The sequence below is a fragment of the Coregonus lavaretus genome (genome assembly GCF_964263955.1).
Source record: "Coregonus lavaretus genome assembly, contig: HAP1_SCAFFOLD_56, whole genome shotgun sequence".
Taxonomy (NCBI): Eukaryota; Metazoa; Chordata; class Actinopteri; order Salmoniformes; family Salmonidae; genus Coregonus; species Coregonus lavaretus.
In genome coordinates, this window is record NW_028164156.1 from 2,501,405 (window position 1) to 2,507,350 (window position 5,946).

Consider the following 5,946-nt stretch of genomic DNA (forward strand, 5'->3'; position numbering starts at 1 on the left):
CAGTGAAAGTTAACATTATGTTTTCGAATAACATCCCCAAGAGGTAAAATATATAGTGAAAACAATAGTGGTCCTAAAACGGAACCTTGAGGAACACCGAAATGTACAGTTGATTTGTCGGAGGACAGACCATTCACAGAGACAAACTGATATCTTTCCGACAGGTAAGATCTAAACCAGGCCAGAACTTGTCCGTGTAGACCAATTTGGGTTTCCAGTCTCTCCAAAAGAATGTGGTGATCGATGGTGTCAAAGGCTTTTTCTAAAATTTTTGAGAGGAATGGAAGATTCGATATAGGCCGATAGTTTTTTATATTTTCCGGGTCAAGGTTTGGCTTTTTCAAGAGAGGCTTTATCACTGCCACTTTTAGTGAGTTTGGTACACATCCGGTGGATAGAGAGCTGTTTATTATGTTCAACATAGGAGGGCCAAGCACAGGAAGCAGCTCCTTCAGCAGTTTAGTAGGAATAGGATCCAGTATGCAGCTTGAAGGTTTAGAGGCCATGATTATTTTCATCATTGTGTCAAGAGATATAGTATTAAAACACTTAAGTGTCTCTCCCGATCCCAGGCCCTCGCAGAGCTGTGCAGATCCAGGACAGCTAAGCCCTGGAGGAATACGCAGATTCAAAGAGGAGTCCGTAATTTGCTTTCTAATGGTCATGATCTTTTCCTCAAAGAAGTTCATGAATTTATTACTGCTGAAGTGAAAGCCATCCTCTCTTGGGGAATGCTGCTTTTTAGTTAGCTTTGCAACAGTATCAAAAAGAAATTTTGGATTGTTCTTATTTTCCTCGATTAAGTTGGAAAAGTAGGATGATCGAGCAGCAGTGAGGGCTCTTCGGTACTGCACGGTACTGTCTTTCCAAGCTAGTCGGAAGACTTCCAGTTTGGTGTGGCGCCATTTCCGTTCCAATTTCCTGGAAGCTTGCTTCAAAGCTCGGGTATTTTCTGTATACCAGGGAGCTAGTTTCTTATGACAAATGTTTTTCGTTTTTAGGGGTGCAACTGCATCTAGGGTATTGCGCAAGGTTAAATTGAGTTCCTCAGTTAAGTGGTTAACTGATTTTTGTCCTCTGACGTCCTTGGGTAGGCAGAAGGAGTCTGGAAGGGCATCAAGGAATTTTTGTGTTGTCTGAGAATTTATAGCACGACTTTTGATGCTCCTTGGTTGGGGTCTGAGCAGATTATTTGTTGCGATTGCAAACGTAATAAAATGGTGGTCCGATAGTCCAGGATTTTGTGGAAAAACATTAAGATCTACAACATTTATTCCATGGGACAAAACTAGGTCCAGAGTATGACTGTGGCAGTGAGTAGGTCCAGAGACATGTTGGACAAAACCCACTGAGTCGATGATGGCTCCGAAAGACTTTTGGAGTGGGTCTGTGGACTTCTCCATGTGAATATTAAAATCACCAAAAATTAGAATATGATCTGCTATGACTACAAGGTCTGATAGGAATTCAGGAAACTCAGAGAGGAACGCTGTATATGGCCCAGGAGGCCTGTAAACAGTAGCTATAAAAAGTGATTGAGTAGGCTGCATAGATTTCATGACTAGAAGCTCAAAAGACGAAAACGCCATTTTTTTTTTTGTAAATTGAAATTTGCTATCGTAAATGTTAGCAACACCTCCGCCTTTGCGGGATGCACGGGGAATATGGTCACTAGTGTAACCAGGAGGTGAGGCCTCATTTAACACAGCAAATTCATCAGGCTTAAGCCATGTTTCAGTCAGGCCAATCACATCAAGATTATGATCAGTGATTAGTTCATTGACTATGACTGCCTTTGAAGTGAGGGATCTAACATTAAGTAACCCTATTTTGAGATGTGAGGTATCACGATCTCTTTCAATAATGGCAGGAATGGAGGAGGTCTTTATCCTAATAAGATTGCTAAGGCGAACACCGCCATGTTTAGTTTTGCCCAACCTAGGTCGAGGCACAGACACAGTCTCAATGGGTATGGCTGAGCTGACTACACTGACTATGCTATTGGCAGACTCCACTAAGCTGGCAGGTTGGCTAACAGCCTGCTGCCTGGCCTGCACCCTATTTCACTGTGGGGCTAGAGGAGTTAGAGCCCTATCTATGTTGGTAGATAAGATGAGAGCACCCCTCCAGCTAGGATGGAGTCCGTCACTCCTCAGCAGGTCAGCCTACAGATTCAGTAGTAGGTCAAAGGTCACCGCCTATGGAGAGGTAGGCCCAGAGCTATGTATTTAGAGAGTTGGGACATTGAGATATAAACTCAGCAAAAAAAGAAATGTCCTCTCACTGTCAACTGCGTTTATTTTCAGCAAACTTAACGTGTAAATATTTGTATGAACATAACAAGATTCAACAACTGAGACATAAACTGAACAAGTTCCACAGACGTGTGACCAACAGAACAAAGGGGGGGGGTCAAAATCAAAAGTAACAGTATCTGGTGTGGCCACCAGCTGCATTAAGTACTGCAGTGCATCTCCTCCTCATGGACTGCACCAGATTTGCCAGTTATTGCTGTGAGATGTTACCCCACTCTTCCACCAAGGCACCTGCAAGTTCCCAGACATTTCTGGGGGGAATGGCTAAATCCTAGCCCTCACCCTTCGATCCAACAGATCCAGGCTCTTCATGGCAGAACACTGACATTCCTGTCTTGCAGGAAATCACGCACAGAACGAGCAGTATGGCTGGTGGCATTGTCATGCTGGAGGGTCATGTCAGGATGAGCCTGCAGGAAGGGTACCACATGAGGGAGGAGGATGTCTTCCCTGTAACGCACAGCGTTGAGATTTCCTGCAATGACAACAAGCTCAGTCCGATGATGCTGTGACACACCGCCCAAGACCATGACGGACCATCCACCTCCAAATCGATCCCGCTCCAGAGTACAGGCCTCGGTGTATCGCTCATTCCTTCGACGATAAACACGAATCCGACCATCACCCCTGGTGAGACAAAACCGCGACTCGTCAGTGAAGAGCACTTTTTTAGCCAGTCCTGTCTGGTCCAGCGACGGTGTGTTTGTGCCCATAGGCGACGTTGTTGCCGGTGATGTCTGGTGAGGACTTGCCTTACAACAGGCCTACAAGCCCTCAGTCCAGCCTCTCTCAGCCTATTACGGACAGTCTGAGCACTGATGGAGGGATTGTGCGTTCCTGGTGTAACTCGGGCAGTTGTTGTTGCCATCCTGTACCTGTCCCGCAGGTGTGATGTTCGGATGTTCCGATCCTGTGCAGGTGTTGTTACACGTGGTCTGCCACTGCGAGGACGATCAGCTGTCCGTCTTGTCTCCCTATAGCGCTGTCTTAGGCGTCTCACAGTACGGACATTGCAATTTATTGCCCTGGCCACATCTGCAGTCCTCATGCCTCCTTGCAGCATGCCTAAGGCACGTTCACGCAGATGAGCAGGGACCCTGGGCATTTTTCTTTTGGTGTTTTTCAGAGTCAGTAGAAAGGCCTCTTTAGGGTCCTAAGTTTTCATAACTACCGTCTGTAAGCTGTTAGTGTCTTAATGACCGTTCCACAGGTGCATGTTCATTAATTGTTTATGGTTCAAGGCATTGAACAACATTTTACATTTTAGTCATTTAGCAGACACTCTTATCCAGAGCGACTTACAGTTAGTGAGTGCATACATTTTCATACTGGCCCCTCGTGGGAAACAAACCCACAACCCTGGCGTTGCAAGCGCCATGCTCTACCAACTGAGCTACAGGGGACTAGCATGGGAAACAGTGTTTAAACCCTTTACAATGAAGATCTGTGAAGTTATTTGAATTTTTACGAATGATCTTTGAAAGATCCTGAAAAGGGGACGTTTTCTTTTTTTGCTGAGTTTATGTAAACATTACATGACACAGTAGATATCCATATGACAGCTGGCTCCCCATGGGCAATGTTGACATTTTAAACAATGCTATGTAACTGAACATCTATAATTAGATTTTACTTATAATGAAAGGATAAATGAAAGGCTCTAAGGCGCTAACATTGAGTCCTTTTAAAAGTTGGCAGAATTCTCTAAATATTTGGCTCTGGATAGGCCGAGTCATCTCAAGAGTATTGGAGCCATAGAATTTGAGTGATTCTATTCTAATTCTAGAATGATTCTAATTCTATGATACTAATTCTATAATTGGAACACATCCTCACACTCACATTATAGCAGTGACCTAAGAGAGATTCCCTTTTCTCTATCTAGATCCCATAAAGATCACAGAGAGGCTGAGAGACTAACCAAGTTGGACGAGGCTGTTCTAGAGACAGATACCCCAACTCAGTCACAGGAGGTTGAAGGAGAGAGTGAGTTGGACGAAGCTGTTGCCATCCCATCTCAGTCACAGGAGGTTGAAGGAGAGAGTAAGTTGGACGAGGCTGTTGCCATCCCATCTCAGTCACAGGAGGTTGAAGGAGAGAGTAAGTTGGACAAGGCTGTTGCCATCCCATCTCAGTCGCAGGAGGTTGAAGGAGGGAGTGAGTTGGACGAGGCTGTTGCCATCCCATCTGAGTCGCAGGAGGATGAAGGAGATAGTGAGTTGGACGAGGCTGTTGCCATCCCATCTCAGTTGCAGGAGGTTGAAGGAGAGAGTGAGTTGGACGAGGCTGTTGCCATCCCATCTCAGTCGCAGGAGGTTGAAGGAGAGAGTGAGTTGGACGAGGCTGTTGCCATCCCATCTCAGTCGCAGGAGGTTGAAAGAGAGATTGAGTTGGACGAGGCTGTTGCCATCCCATCTCAGTCACAGGAGGTATGATGTATTTTTCTATTACATGTATGACATTTCATTGAGATATTTTGTGTTTTAATGACGCAAAATTGAATTACAGCCTAACTCTGCTTTCTGTTGTCGCCATCAGGATGCAGTGGTGACATTCACTACCGTGACCCACAAGGATGAAACTTCCCAGACCAGCCTCACCCTCAGCAGGGGAAAGAGAAGCTACCCAGACCTACACACCTTTGTGCAGGACATGAAGGACGAGTAAGTTGCTCTTTGGCTTCCCCATGCATCCCCTAGATATGTTCCCTATCTCAATTGCATACTCCTCGTGTCCTCTCTTCTCAAAACCCATTGGATGAGAAAGCCAGAGGTCCCGCCCTTCTGAACTTCTCATCCAATGGGTTTTGAGAAGGAGGCGAGGAGATTGAGAGTCTCCCATAGTCTCGGGCCAATACAAAGGACTCAACGGACCAAATAACCAATCAGGGATGTCTGGGTGTGGCCTAGTTCCATAGAGGTCCATCCATAACGTAGTCTAAGATAATAGAGGTAATGTCCATCCATAACGTAATCTAAGATAATAGAGGTAATGTCCATCCATAACGTAATCTAAAATAATAGAGTTAATGTCCATCCATAACGTAATCTAAAATAATAGAGGTAATGTCCATCCATAACTGTCATGAGCCTCTCACTCCACCGGGTTACCACCTTAATTTTCTTCCACTCTGCTCACCACTCTCTCTACTCAGCCTAACTAGCTCCACCTGTCCCTGCTCTGCTCTGCTCTAATTACTCTGCCAGCTGCGCTGCATTACCCACTACCTCTCCCAGTATTTAAGGCCCTGTCTTTCAGCTCTCCGGTGTCAGATCGTCTGCAAAGCTCACACCCGGAACCTGTTTGCTCGCGCTTCTGGCTCACCCTGGTTTTGTGACCCCGGACCTGCCTGATTTTTGGATACTCGTCTGCCCCAGGAGATCCAGACCTGCTTCTGCCATTACGACTCCTGACTACTCTTCAATCCCGGTAACTCTGACCAGCCTTCTGCCTTGCTACTACGTATTTTGGATTTCCCTTGAACTGTACTGCTGCCTTGTTTCATTCCGCCCTGTTGTGTCTGTGTCTCCCCCCCCCAGGACTTCTGGACCACCCACCACCGGCTTCATAGGACGCATCGCTGCCACTGGGGGGGGCACAGACCCAGCACATTGGACGGGATCCCTGTTAC